Source organism: Hyperoodon ampullatus (assembly GCF_949752795.1).
Source record: "Hyperoodon ampullatus genome assembly, chromosome: 17".
NCBI lineage: Eukaryota > Metazoa > Chordata > Mammalia > Artiodactyla > Ziphiidae > Hyperoodon > Hyperoodon ampullatus.
In genome coordinates this window covers 43349392-43372555 of record NC_136930.1, presented here as the reverse complement: position 1 = coordinate 43372555, position 23164 = coordinate 43349392, and the positions used below count along the sequence as shown (strand labels likewise).

At 43.3% G+C, this 23164-nt stretch overlaps 1 pseudogene across 1 annotated transcript; it reads left to right on the top strand.

Annotated features, from left to right (window-relative positions):
- Positions 1-2069: 2069 nt before the first annotated feature.
- LOC307065345 (sal-like protein 4) lies at positions 2070-21296 on the top strand (annotated as a pseudogene). The gene is made up of 4 exons: positions 2070-2125; positions 3717-3789; positions 5246-5416; positions 18091-21296. The product of its transcript is annotated as a sal-like protein 4 (transcript).
- Positions 21297-23164: the final 1868 nt, after the last annotated feature.

Here is a 23164-nt window from a genome sequence, read left to right as displayed (position 1 = left end):
GCAGGTGAGATTTGGGAGGGAAGGGACTTGCTTGTTGCTTTTTTTTTTAATAAGTTTTTTTTTAAATATTTATTTATTTGGCTGTGCCAGGTCTTGGCTTGCCAGCATGCGGGATCTTTGTTGCCTCGTGTGGAATCTTTGTTGGGGCATGCAGGATCTTTTAGCTGCGGCATGTGGGCTCTTAGTTGCAGCATGCGGGATCTAGTTCCCTGACAGGGGTTGAACCCAGACCCCCTGCGTTGGGAGCGTAGAGTCTTAACCACTGGACCTCAGGGGAGTCCCTTGCTTGTTGCTTTGAAACAAAATGAAACTTGGGTCTAGAACACTTAAACCAGTTGATTGGCTCCTATTGTTTCACCCTAACAGGATTATCTGGGTAACTTGCATGACAACCTGGTAAGTAGAAGGTCCACCATCAGGGGGAAAAAAAAAAAAAGAAAGAAAAGAGTGATGGAATAGGGTATACCAGTTGTCCCGAGGAAATCTAAGACAGAGGATTGGGAAGAAAACTATGAGAATATAAATCTGTGAAACGTTGTATTTCCCTTGCTTTGATTCCTCCCATTCCCCCACAACTCCTGGGCTTTCCTCCTTGTCTTTGATCTGGAGGAAGTATCTGTAGCTCTTTTCTGGGGAGAAGGAAGTCCACTGTGGAGTCAGTGTTACTACTTCTCTAGCTAGGCCATCTCCACACATGGTCCCCTCTTCACTGGTGGCACTCCCTAAAGATATCATCATCTGGTTAATCTCTGCAATTAGCACCCACTAGGTCTTTATTATACTTTTTAAATGTCTCTCTTCTTTCCTATTTTGAGTTTCATTACAAAGCCTTCCTCTGTGAACTTAGGGCACCATGCCTGATCCTGGCCTTCCCCCATTAGCCACATGAGCATGTGGATGGGGATGGGGGCATCCAGGACAGTCCCCTCAAATGAGAACTGGCAGGAAAGATGAAAGTCAGGGACAATTACTACTGGAGACTTTTGAGATTTCTTGAAGTTTTTTTGCCTCCCCAGTGTTTGTCTTTAGGTATATGCGTATATGTATGCATGTGACTTTAGTTCCACCAAGCAGTAAAAACCTTTAAAAATAAAAATGAGGGGCTTCCCTGGTGGCACAGTGGTTGACAGTCCGCCTGCTGATGCAGGGGACAAGGGTTCGTGCCCCGGTCCGGGAAGATCCCACATGCCACGGAGCGGCGAGGCCCGTGAGCCATGGCCGCTGAGCCTGTGCGTCCGGAGCCTGTGCTCCGCAACAGGAGAGGCCACAACAGTGAGAGGCCCGCGTACCGCAAAAAAAATAAATAAATAAAAATAAAAATGAGATTGTGTGCTTGTCTCACAATCACAGCAGAGGATGAAACTGAAGGGTGGGATGCATGCCTCTACACTATTCGGAAACTCAAACTAATCAAAGAAAGGGGCTCACAGTGAAGAGTCGCCAGAACCCTGGGAAAAAGAGGTAAGCAAAAGACATCCTTGGGACTTATGTTATCAGTAAGATAACATAAGGTTGAGAAAGGACCCTGCTTGGGACTGAAAAGAGAGGATTTTCATCGAAAGAGAGGCCCAGCTCCCCAGTATTTCTGTGGCATGATAGTAGGTTTTTGGCATTTCTGCACATTTATAGAGTAGATGAATGAGAGTCCAAGTACTCTAAACTCAGTCGCTGGGGCTTTTTCCTGGAAGCACCACTGTGTTTCAAGACAGAAGGCCAGGATTCAAGTCCTGGCTCCTGAGACCCCTAGCTGTGTGATCATGAGTCTGCTCTTATACTCTTTGGCTTCTCGGTTTCTTCCTCTGTGAGAGGGATAATAATACCTGCTTACCTACTGCCCAGTCAACAGGTATCTATAGAATATAATTACACTCCAGGTACCAAGCTAGATGCCTGGAGCCAGCAGCCTCTTGTAGCTTACATTCTAGTTTGAAATTGGACGTGAACAAGTAATTGCAAGTGTGACATTGTCACAATGGAAAACTTCCCAGACGTATGGGCACATTCACCAAGGCACCTCACCTAGGCTGGGAGGTCAGGGAGGTTTTCCTTGAGCAGCTGTTTGAGCTGAGATGCAGAGGATGAATAGCAGTCAGACCGATGAAGGGGGAGGTGAGAGCTGGTCACGGTAAAGGCACAGCGGTGAGAAGACTCAATGAGGGAGGATGTCGTGTGTTGAACCAAGAAGAGGACAGAGTGACCAGGAGCACAGAGCCACATGGGGAAGGTGGAACAGACCATGCTTAGCCTCATGGGCTGTAATAGATGGATTCTAAGGGAAACAAAACGATAACTAAATGTTAACATTTCTTGGGCCAGGTGGCCTGGTCCTCACCTTATGGGTATCATCTCATTTATCTCTCCCAACAGCCCCAAGGTCACATAACTACTTAATGGTGGAGCCAGTACCCAAATGCAGGCAGCCTGTCCCAGCCCCCTCCCGCTGTAATGTGCTTTGTATAAAAACTGCAGACTCGAAGGCAGTGATGCCACTGTCCTATATGGACAGTTTAAACCCGAAAGGAGTCGTTTCTCCTTAATCTCTTTTGGATAGCTCTATTTTTGTAGAAGGTGTTTCCCAAGGCCACAGAGAATGTGAAAATAAAGAAAGAAATCAGCTTCTTTTTAAAGAAACTCCTGAGGAACAAATGATTCTTAGTCAGGCTGTTTCTCTCTCTGGTCAACATCCTGGCAGGAAACTTCCAAGCAAAGAGACTTGCGAAGGAAGGAGTGTTTTCCTCGCCTATAATTTGACTTCCTGTTTTGCTTTCCAAAATTTGCATAGATTTTTTTAAATGCTTTTAGGAAAAGTGGGTTGTTTTTTTCACCTTTTCCATGAGACAAGATTGATGTTGGTGAAAGATCAGCCACAGAAATTGCATAGGACCAGCTAGCTTGAGTTGCCTGGATATAAACTCGGCCACCTCCTCTTTGAAGCCTATTCTGTGTCCCTTCACCTGTTCACTTAGAAATACCCACTCCTTCCTATGTGCTCTCACTCTGGCCCCACGTATTCCTGTGGCACGTGGTCAAACTTATTTGTTTATGTGCCTGTCACTCTACCAACTGTCAGCTCCTTGGAGGCAGGAACTGGCTGACTCATGTGTTTATCCCAATGCTTACCCGGTGCCCAGCACACAGCAGCCACTCAATAGATGCTTATAGAATGAATGAGCAATGACTGCTTGAAGGGTTGCAGCCTCGAGTTAGCGCCTACTTTGTGACAAGCACTATGCCAGTCATTTGCATGCATCGTCTCTTTAAATTCTTATGAGTCTGCTAGGCAGTTTCTCTTATTCCCCACCTTTCAGGTAAGGAAACCGGGGCTCAGGGAGCTAAGTAAATCACACAGATAGTAAACAGCTGAGCCAGGAGTCAAGCTCAGGTGTTCTTTCCCATTACATCTCTTTGCCTCTTCCCCTAAAGTGGCAGATGAAGGAAGTCAGCAGTTCAGAGCCTTTGCTGATCCTAACAGATACTGATGCGTTTTTACAAGCTGTCTCCTATTTAGCATGATAAAGCTTGCTTTTGGGAACTCCAGCAGGACGAGGCTGTGGACACAATAACTGCCTTGATTTTCTGAGAGCTTTCCTAGAAGAGGCTGCATGGAGTGGGGGACGGAAGGAGGCTGTGGGTCAACCAGCCAGGGTTCAGATCCTGGTTCTGTCACCAGCTGTTTGACTTTGGCAAGGCGTTCAGCAGTTCTGTGTCTCTCATAGAGGGACAACCACACCTACTGCACAAGAAAGTGAAGAGTCCATGAGAAGTTTCAAGCAGAGCTGCCGGCGCCCGGTGAGTGAGCACTGTATAAATGGTAGCTGTGTTTAATGTGAACATGCCCAAGAGGTGCCGATGTCACTGCATCAGTGGCCTCTGGCTAGCCCTGTCCTCTAGCTTTAGCAGGCACAGGGCATCAGGCACACCTCGGTCCCTCTGCCTGGAACACCCTCCCCCTTATCAACTCGGATGGCTTGATCCTCTACAAGGCACCTTCCCTTACCTCCTTTAACCCTGCTGCATGGTTTGTTGTTTATTTGGTGGTTGATTGGTAGTTGGTTGGTTTCTGGTTGGTTGTTAGTTGACTGGTATAAGGGGGATCTTGGAATCTTGACATAAGCCAGGGGATGACAAATTAGAATCTGCAGGCCAAATTTATCCCTCCCCCTATTTTGGGCCACGGAATAACAAAGGTTTTTACATTTTTTAATAGCTGAAAACATTTTTTAAAAGAATACCATTTCGTGACAAATGAAAATCACAAAATTCAAACTTCAGTGTTCATAAATAAAGTTTTATTGAACTCAGTCATGCTCATTTGCTTACGTATTGTCTACAGCTGCTTTCCTGTTACAACGGCAGAGCTGAGCAGTTGCAACAAAGACTGTATGGCCCCTAAAGCCTAAAATATTTCCTGTCTGGCTCTTCGCAAAAAAAGTTTACCCATATCTAGCATAAGCAAATAGCAGCAGAAATACCCGACCAAACCTCTTCCCTTTCCCCCTCCTCACCCCATCCCCCAAAACAGCCTCAGTAAAGAAATTCTTTCTGATTAAAAAACTGCAAATACTGCCTGAGAACTTTACAGAGTTCACACCATTCTTCACACTTTGATTTTTATTGGGCGTAATCACACCTGAGCTCAGCGTAGAGTAGAGAAAACAAGGTGGAAGTAAATGAGGAAGAGAAAGAAAGGGAAAAAGGGAGGCAGTGAGAAGACTAAGCAAAGTCATAAAGAAATTTGTTCCAAACAAGCAATAACGCCAGTTAGAGACGATGATTAATTGAGCAAATGTTGTTGAAACAGTCTAGTATTTACTCAACTGAGGAACTGACCAGTTGACAGAGATGAACTCAAAAAACTCCTGGCAAACTTTGCCTGTTCCAGCACATGAGGTGAGGAGTGAGGTCTCTCTACAAGAAGTCACTGAATCCCTTATAAAGAAACAAGCAGCAATTTCAGTGGTAAAACCTTAATGTTAAAAGACTATAATAATCAACAAGGAAAGCCTACATGGAAAAAAGACGAGGATATTATTTTTAAAAATAGAAATTAAGAAGTATACACATTCACTTGATTAGCATAAATCTTACTTTTTTGAGAGAAAGAAAAACCCCAGTGAAGGTAACACCAGAGAAGATCTGGTTTTATCCTTGGAGCCTAGGGACCTCATAGCAAGATTTCTAGGCACAGGCATAGGGGTGGTTAAAATACCAGAATAAGCCTAGCAAGGCATTTCTCCTTTTTAAGATGAAGACCAGAGATGAAGACGACAGGAGCACAAGTGTTTGCCAAAGTCGAATCCCAGTGGGCTTTGTTTTTTCCGAGTATGCACTTGATACAGAGGAGAGATGTAAACTAAAGAAGACTCACTGTGAAAATCTGAAAAATCTCATTTCTTCACCTCCAAGGCACCTGCTAGTAACAAAAGAAGATAAAAAAGGAGAAAGCAGAAAAGCAAAAAGCAAAGCAGTGCAAGCAAAAAGATGCATGCACCCCAATGTTCCTTGCAGCACTATTGACAATAGCCAGGACATGGAAGAAACCTAAATGTCCATCAACAGAGGAATGGATAAAGGAGATGTGGTACATATATACAATGGAATATTACTCAGCCATAAAAAATGAAATAATGCCATTTGCAAGAACATGGATGGACCTAGAGATTGTCATACTGGATGAAGTAAGTCAGAGAAAGACAAATATCATATGATATCACTTATATGTGGAATCTAAAAAATGGCTACAAGTGAACTTATCTACAAAACAGAGAAAGGACCACAGATGTTGAAAATAAACTTATGGTTACCAGTGGGTAACTGGAAGATTGGGATTGACAAATACACACTACTATATATAACATAGATAACTAATAAGGACCTACTGTATAACACAGGAAACTCTACTCAATACTCTGTAATGGCCTATATGGGAAAAGAATCTAAAAAAGAGTGGATATATGTATATGTATAACAGATTCACTTTGCTATACACTTAAAGCTAACACAACATTTTAAATCAACTCTACCCCAATAAAAATTATAAAACAAAACACAACAAAAAAAGGTGGTACAAACAAGAAGAATAGTATACCAGTTGCAATGCTGTCCACACCCTGGTTCGTTCAGCATTTGCTTGTGCTCCTGGCTCTCCCAATCCAGGGGTCCTTCATCTCCCATTTGGAAGAGTTTGTTCACAGGTTTATGCAAAAACTGTAAAGGGCACCCCAATGGTTGATTTCCACCAATTAAATAGCAAAAGGGGAAGAGGAAAATTAAAAGGAACCATTCTAATCAGTACTCCGGCAGACTGTCAAGGTGACAAAAACAAGCTAGTCTGAGAAACTGTCACACACAGGAGGAGCCTAAGAAGCCATGAGAACTAAATGTATTAGTGTCATGGATGGGGTCCTGGAACAGAAACAGGATATTGGGTAGAAACAAAAGAAATCCAATTAAAGTATGAACTTTGGTTAATAACATATCAGTATTGATTGATTGTGACAAATCTACCACAATAACAGAAGATGCTAATACAGGAGAAAACCTTATGCAGGGTATATGGGGACTCAATGCATTAGCTTCACAACTTTTCTGTAAATCTAAAGCTGATCTAAAAAAATAAAGTTCATTTTTCCACAGAAGGAATTATTCATTCAGTGAACATTTAGCAAATGCCTACACGTCAGGCACCCTACCATGAGTCTCACTTGAAGTCTGGAGTTTCTGTGAATTTGCATCCTCCAAACTTCCTAATTGTCTCCCTACAGAAAGGGTTAAAGGAGTAAACTGTCCCCTTGAGCTTGCAGTAACCAATGTCAGTGTTTTCCAAAGGTAAATAAATTCACTGTGAGATTTAATGGGTGTTAGAGAGAGAGGGAGAAGAGGGGTCATCTCTGGTTCAACAAGTTTCAGAGAAATTAGATTAAAACAAATTAAACACGTTTCTTTATTATAGCACCTCTCAGAGCTTTTATTTTGCTTATGCATATTGCAGCTATCCAAAAAAGATCTATAGAATGCAGCATTTCCCCAATTTATTTAACTATGAAACTCTTTTATTGCAGAACACTTTTGGGAATTAGCTTCCTCCTGAAAATACTTTGGAAAACACTATGCAATCTAAAAAGAGAACTAAAATAGCTGAAAACTACTAAAGGAAAGGCCTGATACAGTGAGTTTAAAAGAAACACGATGAAAATGATCTCATTAGTCATTACTGATTTTTAACTGGTTGCCTCAGGGACCTCAAGAGCCAGAAATTCTGCCAAACTAATTGCTGAAAATTTTTCATTTTATGCCCAAGGCCTTAAACAAGAGCCTAATGGACTGTGTATCTTGTTAAATGTAACTGCTGGAGGAAACTATTAACATTAGGCTCAGTTGATATACTTTGTGGCTGAACAAAAGGCATTTGTATCTCAATCCTTTGAAAAGTTACACAGATTTGGGTGGGCAATGAATATTTGGTCGAGATTGGTTAATGCAGAGATGAATAAATCATCCCTATCTTGGGGAACAAAGACAATTCAGTTTGCAAATAGCTGCAGACACCCAAATGTACCTTGGACAGCTAGAATCTTAGGAACTCATTTATGGAAACTGTACATTTTATTCCTTTAGACATGCAACTTTCTGAATCTAAATTGCATTTTAATTTAATCAGTTTGGGCAGTTGTATCTCTTCAGCAGAGATTAAAATAATAATAGGCTCAGACCAGGCGGTGGCGGGGGGCGTTGGTTGGGGGGGGTCCTACAAATTTGTTTCACAATATAACAGATGACAGGGGATAAGACTTGACTCTTGACAACACAGGCTTTGTTATGGGATACAGAAGTAGCATTTTTACCAACCTCTGACTGCCTTTAGCACAATCCTTGAAGAATTGGAAAAATCTTGCTTGAGATGCATTTAAAGTAGCAGAAAAATAATTGTTGAGGAAACAGAAGACCTGTGATAGCAGAATAGGGTAAGGAATCAGAATTCAGCAGAAAGAGTGCAGGCTTTCTCGAGGGTGAAAGAGGTGGGTTTGAATCCTAGACCCATCTGCGTGGAAGCTGAGTGACCTTGGGCAAGTGACTTTTGGAAACTCATCTTCCTCATCAGAAAAATGGGAACAATGATATCACATTTGCAAGGTTGTTGTAACAGAGATAGTGTTTGCAAAGTGCCTTTTATGGTACTAGACACCTACTATACCCTTAGTAAATGTTTACTCTAATAAGAAAGTACCATGTTCAATCTTAAACAGCAGAGTTTAGCAAGGATTCAAGCAAGTACTGGAGCATCACCACAGAACAACTGGAAACCATGTTTATAAGAAACAGAGGAGTGGGCTTCCCTGGTGGCGCAGTGGTTGAGCGTCCGCCTGCCAATGCAGGGAACACGGGTTCATGCCCCGGTCGGGGAAGATCCCACATGCCGTGGAGCGGTTGGGCCCGTGAGCCATGGCCGCTGAGCCTGCGTGTTCGGAGCCTGTGCTCCACAATGGGAGGCCACAGCAATGAGAGGCACGCGTACCACCAAAAAAAAAAAAAATAAAAAATAGAAAAGAAACAGAGGAGGGAAAATTTTTTAGGCCAGCTAAAAGTGAATGCTGTATGGAAAGAACAGCTTAATTTGCATCAGCAGGGTTTTGGAAGACCGGCAAGACTAATAAACTTTTAGCGATTTGGCATAACTGAACTCAATTACAGTGGTTCTGCTTAAGTCAAGTTTGTCAAATGGGCTTCTCTGTACTTCTCAGATCAAAACCTTCTAAAACTAGTAACTTCCTAGACTCAAATAAGAAAACTATTGGATCCTCAAAAATGATACAGTGAAAGGGAACCAAGGAAATGTTTCCTAAAGTACATTCTGCATGTTATTCAGGGGGGGAAATCATGGAATTATATAATTTAGGAGCTGTTGGGTTAAACAAAGTTAAACCAGTTTCTAGGCTTCTTTGAAAAGTAATGCATATATATTCAACACATGATAAAAATTCAAGCAGTAGAAAAGCACATAAATTGAAAAGTAAGATTTCTTCTCACTTCATCTTCTGTCCCCCAGTTCTTCACAAAATCAAGAATTGTACCAGTTTCTTGTTCTTCCAGAATCATTGTACACATTTATAAGCATCTTATTTAATCAATATGTAGCTAGATATAGGTAAATAGCTTACATAAGTGGTAACACACTAAACACACTTCTGCATCTTTGTTCACTTAATATATCTCGGGGGAAATATTGATTCACTTGGATCCGTAGTTTTCAACTGTGGGTGATGTTAGATACATCTTTGATCGTCACATCTTGGGGGGTGTGGCTACCACAGGCAACTAGTGGGTAGAGTTCAGGGATGCTGCTAAATATCCTACAATGCACAGAACAATCTCCTACAATAAAGAATTATCTAGCCCAGAACAGCAATGGTGCCGCTGAAATCTTGGTTTAGATCTATATTATTCTTTTTAATGGGCACATACTATTCCATTATATGGATGAATCATAATTTATATAACCAGTGCAATATAGTGGTCGTTTAGGTTGTTTCAAGTCTTTTATTAGAAAAAATAATCTGAAATGAATATTCTCATGCAATTGCAGAAGCATATCTATAAGATAATATTCTGTAAGCAGAAGGGGGGAGTCAAAGTTTGTGTGTATTTTTATCATAAATATTATCAGTCGTCCTCCAAAGATAATATAGCAATTTACATTGCCTTCAACAATGCATGCAAATTCCTGTTTCCTCATAGCCTACCCAAAACAGTGTAGTAACATAATTTTCTTTATTTGCCAATCTGGTTTAAATAGTGATAGTTTTAAATTTTGTGTTTACTTATAAATGAACTTGAACTTTTTTTCATACATTTAAAATCCATCAGTTATTTTTGTAAGCTATCTGATCAGTTTTATTTAATGCAACACTTCTCAGAGACTTTAATATGATCATCTGTATTGTGACTCTCCAAGAGATAGTGTTCAACATTTCCCAACTTTTATCCTTATAACCTTATTTTTATTTATTTATTTATTTATTTATTTTTTGGTGGTACACGGGCCTCCCACCATTGTGGCCTCTCCCATTGTGGAGCATAGGCTTCGGACGCGCAGGCCCAGCGGCCTCGGCTCACGGGCCCAGCCGCTCCGCGGCACGTGGGATCCTCCCGGATAGGGGCATGAACCTGCGTCCCCCGCATCGGCAGGCGGACTCCCAACCACTGCGCCACCAGGGAAGCCCTATAACCTTATTTTTAATAAATCACTTTCAGTAAACATGGTTCTATAAAATACTCTTTGAAAATTACTGAAAACAAGATACCAGAATAAAATTGACTTGTGAAAGGACTTTGAAAATTGTCCAAAGAATGTGTAATAGTGATAATTATTTGGTGGCATTTTTAGCAGATCTGGAAACCCCTAACTCATGGTTAGAAGCAAGATCAATGAAAACTTGAGTTTTATAGACCCCTGTCAGTACTCATCAGGATTCTTTTCCTTGCAGACTAAAATCTAGTTGACTGAAACCCAACCAACTCAAACTAAGCTAGGCAAAAACCAAACCAAATCCAAACAAAAAAATTTGTTTGCTCATATAAATAAACTTTGGGAAGGTCTTCGATTAAGCTGTGCCTCAAGTATAAGAGGTGCCAAGAACTCAGAATGTGAGGTTTTCCTCTCTTGCTCTCTCACTTTTCCCTGCTCCTCTATTCAGCTTTATTCTTTCAGCTGAGACACTAGTTGTTTCTATCCCCAGTATTTCACTACTTCACCACCAGAGAGATTGAAACACTTTCTCTCAGGCCCCAGGTTCAGAAGTACCAGGGAAGAGCTGGCTTATTGCCCATCTCTGAGCCAAACAGTGGTCCCAGGGCCAGTAACCATGAGGAGGCTGAGCACCCATTAGTACCTCGTGATGGCTGTAGGGGAGGAGCTTTACCGAGGAAAAGAACAAAGAGCGGTTCTCTTTCACCAATAGATGACGTGACATCCTCCATGTTAACAGAAGAGACTGAGAAACATCCCTGGAGAATATAATCATCATGAACTAAGTGAAACTTGGCAAAGAAATTTAAAAGAATTTAATATTCAATGTCCTTGTGCAGCTTGTACAGATTTGCTAATGTTAAAAACAGCATCAGACACTGGCAAAAAGGTTCTTAATTCACTGGATTTGGACAGGTGAAGTAACAAATAACAAAAGGATTGCCAGCTGTGGTCCTTATGTAGATTTATAAGCAAGCCTTGCAAGATACAGAAAACCAATTCTCTGCTTCCCATTCAAACGGCTAGAATAGTACCCAGTGGGGAAAACTGGACTACTCAGTACAATCGTTTGAGCATTTATAAGTTGTATTAGCTTTCTGTCTTCCCCGCCACCCCCCCTTTTAAATTGAAGTATAGTTGATACTGTGTTAATTTCAGGTTACAGCAAAGTGATTTAGTTATATACATACTTTTTTTTCAGATTAATTTCCATTATAGGTTATTACAAGATATTGAATATAGTTCCCTGAGCTGTACAGTAAAACCCTTGTTGCTTATCTATCTCACGTATAGTAGTTTGTATCTGTCAATCCCAGTCTCCTAATTTATCCCTCCCCCCTCCCTTTCCCCTCTGGTAACCATAAGTTCGTTTTCTGTGTCTGTGAGTCTGTTTCTGTTTTGTATATAGATTCATTTGTATTCTTTTTTAGATTCTGCATATAAGTAATATCATATAATATTTGTTTTTCTCTGTCTGACTTACTTCACTTAGTATGACATCCTCTAGATCCATCCATGTTGCTGCAAATGGCAATATTTCATTCTTTTTTATGGCTGAAAAATATTCCATTGTATGTGTGTATCATATATATATACATATATATACATATATATATGTAATCTTCTTAAACTAATTGTCTGTTGATAGGCACTTGAGTTGTTTCCATGTCTTGGCTACTATAAATAGTGCTGCTATGAACACTGGAGTGCATGTATCTTTTCAGATTAGAGTTTTCATCTTTTCCAGATATATGCCCAGGAGTGGAATTGCTAGATCATATGATAACTCTATTCTTAGTTTTTTAAGGAACTTTCATACTGTTTTCCATAGCAGCTGCATGAATTTACATTTCCACTGATAGTGTACGAAGGTTCCCTTTTCTCTACACCCTCTCCAGCATTTATTATTTGTAGACTTTTTGAAGATAGCCTTTCTGACCAGTGTGAGATGATACTTCATTGTGGTATTGATTTGCATTTTTCTAATAATTAGCAATGTTGAGCATCTTTTCCTGTGCCTGTTGGCCATCTGTACGTCTTCTTTGAAGAAATGTCTATTTAGGTCTTCTGCCCATTATTTGATTGGGTTGTTTGGTTTTTTTGATATTGAATTGTATGAGCTGATGGTATATATTGGATATTAACTTCTTGTCAGTTGCATTGCATCATTTGCAAATATTTTCTCCCATTCCGTAGGTTGTCCTTTCATTTTGGTGATTGTTTCCTTTGCTGTGCAAAAGCTTTTAAGTTTGATTAGGTCCCATTTGCTTATTTTTGCTTTTATTTCTTTTGCCTTGGGAGGCTGATCTAAGGAAATATTGCTACAATTTATGTCTGAGAACGTTTTGCCTATTTTCTCTTCTAGGAGTTTTATGATGTCATGTCATATTTAGGTCTTTAAACCATTTTGAGTTTATTTTTCTTAATGGTGTGAGGGAGTGCTCTAATTTCATTGAATAACATTTAGCTGTCCAGCTTTCCCAATACCACTTGCTGAAGAGACTGTCTTTTCTCCACTGTATATTCTTGTCTCCTTTGTTGTAGATTAATTGACCATAGGTGTTTGGGTTTACTTCTGGGCTCTCTATTCTGTTCCATTGACCTATATGTCTGTTTTTGTGCCAGTACCATGCTGTTTTTTTTTTTTTCTTAAAGTGTTTTTTTTTTAATTTATTTTTTGGCTGCGTCGTGTATTAGTTGTGGCGCACAGGATCTTTCGTTGCAATGTGTGGGCTCTTCATTGTGGTGCACAGGCTTCTCTCTAGTTGTGGCACGCGAGCTCAGTAGTTGTGGCGCCCTGGCTTAGTTGCCCTGTGGCATGTGGGATCTTAGTTCTGTGACCAGGGATTGAATGGGTGTCCCCTGCATTGCAAGATGGATTCTTAACCACTGGACCACCAGGGAAGTCCCATCATGCTGTTTTAATTACTGTAGCTTTGTGGTGTTGTCTGAAGTCTGGGAGGGTTATGCCTCCAACTTTGTTCTTTTTCCTCAGGATTTCTTTGGCAATTCTGGGTCTTTTGTGCTTCCATATAAATTTTAGAATTATTTGTTCTAGTTCTGTGAAAAATGTCATGGGTATTTTGATAGGGATTGCATTAAATCTGTAGATTGCTTTGGATAGTATGGCCATTTTAACAATATTAATTCTTCCAATCTAAGAGCATGGGATACCTTTCCATTTCTTTGAGTCATCTTCAATTTCCTTTATCAATGTTTTATAGTTTTCAGCATATAGTTTTCAGTTTTATAGTTAACTCTTTGGTTAAGTTTATTCCTAGTTTTTTTGTTGCTGTTGTCGTTGTTGTTTGTTTGCTTTGCTGCAATTTTAAATGTTTTTTACTATCTTTTTTTGATATTTCATTTTAGTATAATTGTAAGAAATGCAACATATTTCTGTATATTAGTCTTATATCCTGCTACCTTGATGAATTCATTTATTAGTTCTAATAGTTTTTGTGTGGAGTCTCTAGGGTTCTCTATATAGAGTATCATGTCATCTACAAATAGTGACAGTTTTACCTCTACCCTTCCAATTTGGATACCTTTTATTTCTTTTTCTTGTCTGATTGCTGTGGCTAGGACTTCTAATACTATGTTGAATAGAAGTGGTGAGAGTGGGAATCCTTGTCTTGTTCCTGAATTTAGCAGGAAGGCTTTCATCTTTTCACCATTGAGTATTATGTTGGCTGTGGTTAGTCACATATGGTTTTTATTTTGTTTAGATATGCTCCCTCTGTACCCACTTTGGTGAGAGTTTTTATCATGAATGGATGTTGAATTTTATCAAATGCTTTTTCTGCATCTATTGAGATGATCATGTGGCTTTTGTCTTTTCTTTTGTTAATGTGGTGTATCACATTGATTGATTTGCATATATTGAACATCCTTGTGACCCTGGAATGGATCCAACTTGATCATGGTGTATGATTCTTATGTCTGTTGTTGGATTTGGTGGGAGTTTTTTAATGTCTTATTATTTTCAGTGGCTTTAATTATATATTTAAATTAGAATCCCTGATTCTTAAAAACCTTAATTTCCAGTGACAGCCAAGAGGCAAGTAATAGTTACCAAAATCTGGAGAAACTATTTTAGATGATTTTTAGAACATAATTATTCTTATGGTTTGCCTAAAAGCTCTTATCTCATTTATATTTAAAGTTTCATCATATCAAGTTATTTTTCTTGCTGACAAATTTGCAACAGATATAACAAGATTTCATTTAACTTTTATTACACCTAGGTGCAGTGAAAGTACTATACTTAATGTTGATGGCTCTGAAGACATGTCTATATTAATTAGATCAACAAACTTAAACAGTAATACCAGGTATTAATTTAATACTATGTATTTCCCAGTCCACGTGAACCTGAAACTCATTTAGCTTAATTTTTCTTGTATTTAGAATTGTTTGGTTTGTAAGCACTTACTTTTCTTTAAGCCAATTAAATAGAGCTCATTTACAGATTAACCTCAGCAATGTTATCCAAAGACACAAACACATATAAATACACAAACAAACAGAGAGACATCATAGTTCTCATTTCAAAATTTCATCCCTGAGTCAGGTACAGCAATGTGAAACCCATCAGTTTACAAAAGAGGTTGGAATAAAGTTGGTTTTCTGGCAGATGGAACAAATCAAGCTCACTTGTCTAGATGGCTAAACCCTTTCTACTAATATTTATGGAAAACAAGTCAAGTTCTAAATTACTGTACCCGCTTTTTCAAAATTTGCATTTTAAAAAGATGGCAGAGGTATGAGAAGACCAGATAGGACATTTGTATCTCAAAGATACAGGCAAGTTTCTCCTAGGATGACTTTGTTTCCCCTTTGTTTAGTATTTACAAGCCGCTTAAGATCTCCCGTATTTATTAGAAAATCAATCAATTTGTTCCCCACTGTCAATGTTACCCGGCCCCCTGTGGGGAAATCAGAATCAGACGCCTCAAGTGCAAAGAAGTCTGCTGGCCTCTTACAAGATATTGGGGCAAGAGAAATTACCCTGCTGCATAAGTGGCTCCCGGTCCAAATTGAGTGCCCTGTCTGGTCGTAGACGGTGATACTAAACCAGGTCCCTGTGCCCCGGAGGTTACCAGAGAAACTTCTATTTGATCCCCTTGGGTAGGGGAAACAGGAGGCAGTGAATATGTTGGTGGCATGGGAGGGGGCAGTTGGAACAACTGCCAGTGCAGCCAGCTCAGCCACTGGGGAGCTGGATAGGCTGGAGGGGAGTTTCAGTTTTGAAATAACATGTCCCCACTCTCATTTTTTTCTATTCACGTGTAGAACAGGTTTCCCCTTGGGTTTCCTTTCAGACCCCTGCACCATAAGGTGGCAGCCCTCTGACTCCTTTTCCTCCTGATGCAGTATAGCATAAATGCTCCTACATATGGAATCTCATCTCTTTTCTCTCCTCTTTTTTTTAAAAATAAATTTATATATTTATTTATTTATTTTGGGGTGTGTTGGGTCTTCATTGCGGTGCGCAGGCTTCTCATCGCGGTGGCTTGTCTTGTTGTGGAGCACAGGCTATAGGTGCGCGGGCTTCAGTAGTTGTGGCACGCGGGCTCAGTAATTGTGGCTTTCAGGCTCTAGTGCGCAGGCTCAGTAGTTGTGGCGCACAGGCTTAGCTGTTCTGTGGCATGTGGGATCTTCCTGAACCAGGGCTTGAACCCATGTCCCCTGCATTGGCAGGCAGATTCTTAACCACTGCACCACCAGGGAAGTCCTTCCCTGCTCTTTTGCAGAACAGTTCTAACTGCGAGATTGTGTAATAATTGAGTGAACCATTCAGGGGCCATCGTTCTTCTGATCCTGACATATATTGGGTCCACACCCTATTACAATAATACATCATGTCTTTCTTAGTCTTAGGCTCACGGGTATGTTTTGCCCATTTATCTAATATATTCCCCAAAGGGCTCTCCTTCAGGATAGATATTTTCCACTTTTAAAAGTCTGATAGGGCTTCCCTGGTGGCGCAGTGGTTGAGAGTCCGCCTGCCGATGCAGGGGACACGGGTTTATGCCCCGGTCTGGGAAGATCCCACATGCCACGGAGCGGCTAGGCCCATGAGCCATGGCTGCTGAGCCTGCACGTCCAGAGCCTGTGATCCACAACAGGAGAGGCCACAACAGTGAGAGGCCTGCGTACCGCCAAAAAAAAAAAAAAAAAAGTTTGATAACACCAAGACAGAAAAGACGCAGACAAATTCCAACACAAAAGGCACAAATTCTAGCACTGATGCACACAAAACCAAGAGAAAACCAAGACAAGACCAACGAACCAGTTCCCAGATCAGGTAGACTTACCCTACAAAACCAACGAACTAGTTCCCAGTGAACCGGTTCCCAGAATCAGGTAGAGTCCAACAACAATTCCCCCCTCCAGCAGGGTACCCCCACCAGATTGGCTTTCCCATAAAGGAAAAACCCAGACTGAGGGGGAAATATGTTCCTAGCGTGCATGCCGGAGTGACTTACCCTCCAGAATCGAATCGAGTCCGTCGACTTGTAGCCCCAGATGGAACCAAAGTTCCCCAAATGGAAGTGTGTCGGTTCCTTGCCTCAACTGCCAAGTGTGGGGGTAGCTGGTGTCGCTTCAAGGGAACTTTGAAGGGAAGATCCTCAGGACAATGGTCCTGGCAGCTGCTAGGGCCCTGCCCCAATATTCCCTGAGCGGGCCAGCTAGCCATGAGCAGCAAGGCTCTTGGCTGGCTAAGCCAAATTTGTTACTGAGTCCAAGCTCGCTCTGCTCGCTGGACGACAGGCTAAGGAATCGGAGATGAGGTGTTGAGGCAAAGGAATACAACTTTATTTGGAAATCTGGCAGACTGAGAAGATGGCAGCCTAGTGTCTCTGAAAAACCATCTTATCTGGGTCTGGATGCCAGTTTCTTTTATAGAATCAGAGAGGGAGAGGCGGTGAGGAAGTAAAGTAAAAGGGCCATCGGTCTTGCAAAACATCTCCTGGAATCTAGATGCGGTTTTGTAATAGCTTTCTATTTGCTGCTGTAACATTACCACAAGCTTAGTGGCTTACAGGATACAAATTTATCTTACAGTTCTGGAGGTGTCAGCAGTACAAAATGGGTCCCAGTGCTAAAATCAAGGTGTTGGCAGGGCTGCATTCCCTTCTAGAGACTTCAGGGGAGAATCGGCTTCCTTGCCTTTTCCAGTTTCTAGAGGCTGCCCACATTCCTTGGCTCTGGTCCCTTCCCCCCATCTTCGAAGCCAGCAGGTTCAGCCTTTCTCACATCACATCATTCTGACTCACTTCCATTGTCACACTTCTTTCTCTGACTCTGTCTCCTCTTCTGCCTCCCTCTTCCACTTTTAAGGACTCTTGTGATTGCATTGTGCCCACGTGGATGATTCAGGATAATTTCTCTATGTTGAGGTTGGCCAATTAGCAACCTAGATTCCATCTCCAATCTTTTTTAAAAATTAATTAATTAATTAATTAATTTGGTTGCTCCAGGGCTCCTTAGTTGCGGCAGGCAGGCTCCTTAGTTGCGGCTCACAGACTCCTTAGTTGTGGCATACGAACTCTTAGTTGCGGCATGCATGTGGGATCTAGTTCCCTGACCAGGGATCAAACCCGGGCCCCCTGCATTGGGAATGTGGAGTCTTCACCACTGCACCACCAGGGAAGTCCCCATCTTCAATCTTAATTCGCCTTTGCCATGTAATGTGCCATGTTCAATGATTCTAGGGATTAGGATGTGGACATATTTGAGGAGGTGTTATTCTATCTACCACACAAATTAAGAACTTAAAGACAGCATCAGGAATTTACTGGGACATGCGCATTCCTGCCGAAGGGGGGTGAATTTCCCAGCTCCAGGAATTTGTGGCGGAGTGGGCAAATAACCACGGCTCTCCAGGAGCCCCGATGCTCGCACCACGTCGAGGCGCCAAGCAGGCGAAACCTCAACACATCACCTGGGAGGAGGACCAGGGCGAGCAGCAGCCACAGCAGGGGGCCCTGGAGCGTGCAGACATGGCCCCAGCGGCTCCAGCGGCGGGGGAGCCGGGTGCTCCAATGAACACCCCAGGGGGTGGCGATGACGTGACTGTGGACCGAGCAGGCATAAAGAGGCCTCAGCGGGAGGAGACTCACATCTGTGAGAAACGCTGTGCCGAGTTGTTCAGTTTCTCAGAGTTCTTAGACCATAAGAAAAATTGCACTAAAAATCCACCTGTCCTCATCATGAACGACAGCGAGGGGCCGGTGCCTTCAGAAGAGTTCTCCAGGGCTGTGCTGAGCCACCAGCCACGCAGCCCAAGCAGGAAGGATGGTCACAGAGAGGACGGTGGCAGCTCAGGGGACACGAAGGAGAAGCTGGGGGCAGAGTCCGTCGTGTACTTCAAGACGGAGGCCGCCCTGCCACCCACACCTCAGGACATAAGCTATTTACCCAGAAGCAAAGTGGCCCACACCAACGTCACGCGTCAAGCACTACGGGGCACCGAGGCGGCCGTGAACCGGCGGAACATGGACGCCCCCCAGCCCCGCTGCCCGGCGCCAGCAGCATCCCCTGGGTCCTCGAGCAGATCCTGTGTCTGCAGCAGCAGCAGATCCAGCTCGCGGAGCAGATCCGCGTGCAGGTGCACCTGTGGGCCTCCCACGCCCTCCACTCCAGCGGCGTGGCCAGAGCCAACTCCCTGAAGACGCTGGGCAGCCGCGTGTCCCAGCAGGCTTCGGCGGCTGTGGCTCTACTCAGCCGGAAAGCGGGGAGCCCAGCTTTGCCCCCTGGACACCTTGAAGCCAGCCAAGCTACCTCACACCAGCATCCCTTCCGTTGCCAGCTCCGCGTCCCCGGCGCTGGTGCCCTTCGCCCTGAAGCCAGATGGGACCCAGGTGCTCCCCAGTGTCCTGTCGTGCCCCTCGGGAGTGTTGCTACCTCAGGCCCCAGACTCTGTGCTCTTCCAGAGCCCCTTCTCCGCCATGGCATTAGACCCGTCCAAGAAAGAGAAAGGAAGCCACGGAGTGTCTCCCCGGTACATGTCAAACCCAAGGACAAAGTCCTCTACAAGCACAAGTAAGTGTAAGCACTGTAGCAAGGTTTTTGGGACTGATAGCTCCTGGCAGATCCACCTCCGCTCCCACACCGGAGAGAGACCCTTCGTATGCTCTGCCTGCGGCCACCAGTTCACCACCAAGGGCAACCTCAAGGTGCACTTTCATCAGCATCCCCAGGTGAAGGCAAACCCCTAGCGGTTTGCCGAGTTCCATGACAAGATGACGGCAGGCAGTGGCCTTCCCTATGCGCCCTCTGGCCCTGTCTCCGTAGATGAATCTCTCTAAGGAGAGCCCGTCTTTGCGACGGGGACCCCCAATGTAGGGCTACCTCAGAATCTCTCTTCGGGGACTAACCCCAAGGACCTCATGGTGGCCCGTTGCCCAGCGACCTGCAGCCCAGGCCTTCTGCGGAAAGTGAGGATGGATCCATACCACCTGGGGTGAGGTTAAACCATAATTCCCCGAGGGTTGGTGGCTTCCAAGGGAGTGGGACACCTGAGCCGGGGTCAGAGACCCTGAAATTGCAGCAGCTGGTGGAGAACATCGACAAGACCACCACCGATCGCAACGAATGTCTCATATGCCACCATATCTTAAGCTGCCAAAGTTCCCTCATGATGCATTACTGCACCCACACCAGGGAGAGGCCGTTCCAGTGTAAGATCTGTGTTCGAGCCTTCTCCACCAAAGGCAACCTGAAGACGCACTTTGGGGTGCACCAGACCAACACGCGCATAAAGATGCAGCATTCGTGCCCCATCCGCCAGAAGAAGTTTACCAACGCGGTCATGCTGCAGCAGCATATTCGGATGCACATGGGCAGTCAGATTCCCAACACGCCTCTGCCGGAGAATCCCTGTGACTTTATGTGTCCCGAGCCAATGATGGTCCATGAAAATATCAGTAAAAGCATTGTCTGTCATGATGATGTCGAGAGCATCGATGTAGATGAAGTCTGCTCCCAGGAGGCCCCTGGCAGCTCCTCGAAGGTCCCCATGCCCCTTCCCAGCATCCACTCGCCATCACCTACTCTAGGGCTGGCCTCGGTGGCTTCCCTAGATGCCCCGGGGAAGGCGGGTCTTGCTGGTCTTGTCCTGCAGCGACAGAGCAGCCGAGAAAATGGTTCAGTGGAGAGTGATGGCTTGACCAACGACTCTTCCCCCTCAGTGATGGGGGACCAGGAGTATCCAAGCTGAAGTCCAGATGTCCTGGAGACCACGTCCTTCCAGGCAGTCTCCCCAGCCAATAGCCAAGCGGAGAGTGTCAAGTCCAAGTCTCCCGATGCTGGTGGTAAAGTGGACAGCTCCGAGAACAGCCGCACTGAGATGGAAGGTCGGAGCAGTGGCCCACCGACATTTATCTGAGCCCAGCCAACATATGTCAAAGTTGAAGTTCCTGGTGCATTTGTTGGTCCTGCAACCATGTCCCCAGGTATGACACCCTTGTTAGCGGTCCAGCCCCGAAGACAGGCCAAGCAGCACAGCTGCACAAGGTGCGGGAAGAACTCACCTGCGAGCACGCTTCAGATTCACGAGCAGAATCACACTGGGGAGAAGCCTTTCGTATGTAACATTTGTGGGCGAGCTTCTACCACCAAAGGCAACTTGAAGGTCCATTATATGACGCATGGGGCCAACAATAGCTCGGCACGCCATGGCAGGAAGCTGGCCATGGAGAACACCATGGCTCTATTAGGAACGGACGGAAAGAGGGTCGCCAAGATATTTTCCAAGGAAATCCTGGCCCCTTCAGTGACTGTGGACCCTGTTGTGTGGAACCAGTACGCCACCATGCTCAACGGTGACCTGGCCATGAAGACAAACAAAATTTCTGTGAGGTGGCATTCCCACCCTCCTGGTGTCACTGGGGGCAGATCTGTGGTGAATAACACTGCTACCTCCAAGATGGACGGCTCCTAGTCAGCCATGAGTGCCGAGATGGAGAAGCCGGGAGCTGCCGACAGCGTCCCCAAACACCAGTTCCCTCACTTCCTGGAGGAAAACAAGATGGCCACCAGCTAAGCTACAGGAGAGCGCACGTCGAAGGAGCAGTGCAGTGACCCCTCTAGAACTGTACCTTTTTTGTTTGTTTTCCTTAAAGACCCCCATCTCCTCCAGTTTTCTTCCTGATGTGCAAATAATGTTTTGAGTTGTGACTGCCACCTCAGGCACATCCTACAATCACAGTGTTGCTATGCTGCTTTGCAAAAACAAACAAACAAACAAACAAAAAATCATACTAAAACAAATACAGACTAGTAATTGTTTTTTAATTTTGGAAAGAAGCGTGTCTTGCAGAGTACTTTTGTTACTTGCAACAAACTGTATACATAAAACCTTTGTACAACCTAGAGTAACTGTTTCCAGACTGTCACCTATTTCAAGTTGGAAGGTGTTGAACCACCATGGAGAAGACAACTGTTTTGCCTGTTTGGGGGTTGGGGGAGTGGGTGGATGGGTACTGTATACTTACTTCTGCGGTGACTGTATGCTGGTAAATGGACGTCTGTTTAGGGACCTGTTTTGTATTCTCCCAACCCTACACCCATTTTTCGAATGTACTTTTTTTTTTTTTAAACCAAGGTTGTAGAATTCCAATTTTTTTTTCAACCTTGGAACCTTAAGTAGAATGCTGTCAAGTGGACGGATTTTAGTCCTTAGAGAGTCAACATGTGTGTTGCTGCTTATTTAAATGCAGTTCAGTTGGAGCCCCAAGAGTGCCAAGGTCCTCCCTATGCTTTCCAGATGCCCTTCTTCCTAAAACCAGGAGAGGTGAGCATCTGAGCAGGGAATCTCAGGCGACTTAATTTAGCTCACCAGTGCCTGCTCTGAAGAGCTGGGTATCCGTTCTTGAAGAAACAAGCTCACCAGAAGGGCGTGTTTTCTTATTATATACTAATAACTTCTTATACTAATTTGTACCAGAGGTTCCTTGATTGTGACTTATGCCAAGTAATTATGAAGATTATTGTTTTTTTCTGAGTATTGCATGAAGGCTACCAAGTTGGAACAGGCAAGTCTTGGGTGTGAAAGCTTTAATTTATCTACATCATTCATATGTTATTTTTGTAGCTATAGTCTCTATTTTCTTATTTGATGACCGCTGAAGTGTGTCTAGGCCCTGTTGCAAACCTAAGAGTTGATGTATTCGTGGAGCAGCTGGAAGTACAAGAAGTTGTTGTGATTCTTTTTTTTCTTAATCCCCCTTTTGTATATGTGATATTAAGCAGACAATGAAGCTTTACTCTTGAGGATTTAACAAGGTAGGAGAAAGAAAGACCCACATTTCTGGGTAAAGTCTTTGCCCCTCAGTGTGGAAAAGTGGATTGTGACTGTTCTCAAGTCTGTCTCTCGGTAATTGCACCTGATTTTAGGATCCAAAAAAATTTTTTTTTGTTTTGCCAAGTTGTGCCTTTCCTTCTGGAATTGTAAGTGAACACAGTAATAGGACCTCTTTACACTGTGAAGTGGATATTGTTACAGAAAATACACCAGAGGCTTTCTCACTTGTTAAGCTAATAATGCCTTGTGAATGTATCCTCTACAGAGAAACCCCTGTAGTTTTTACCTGCTGATGCTGTCTGTCTGTTGGAGAATAAATTTTGGATGTTTCTTTTTTTCACCAAAAAAAAAAAAAAAAAAAAGACAGCATCAGCATTTTCTCCTGAACCATCAAAAAGAAGATTGACATTTGAAATACTCCAAATGTATAAATTCTAAAGTTTAAATGTTTGAAATGCTCAGGAGACAGTTTACATGGGCATGGAAAGGTAAGTCTCTCTGTAGGCTAACCCCTAATTTAGAGGCAAGAAATTTATTGGAAAAAAATCAGGTTATTTTTACAAACTGGCTATTTATTTTTGAATAATTCAGGAAAAATTCCCCATTGC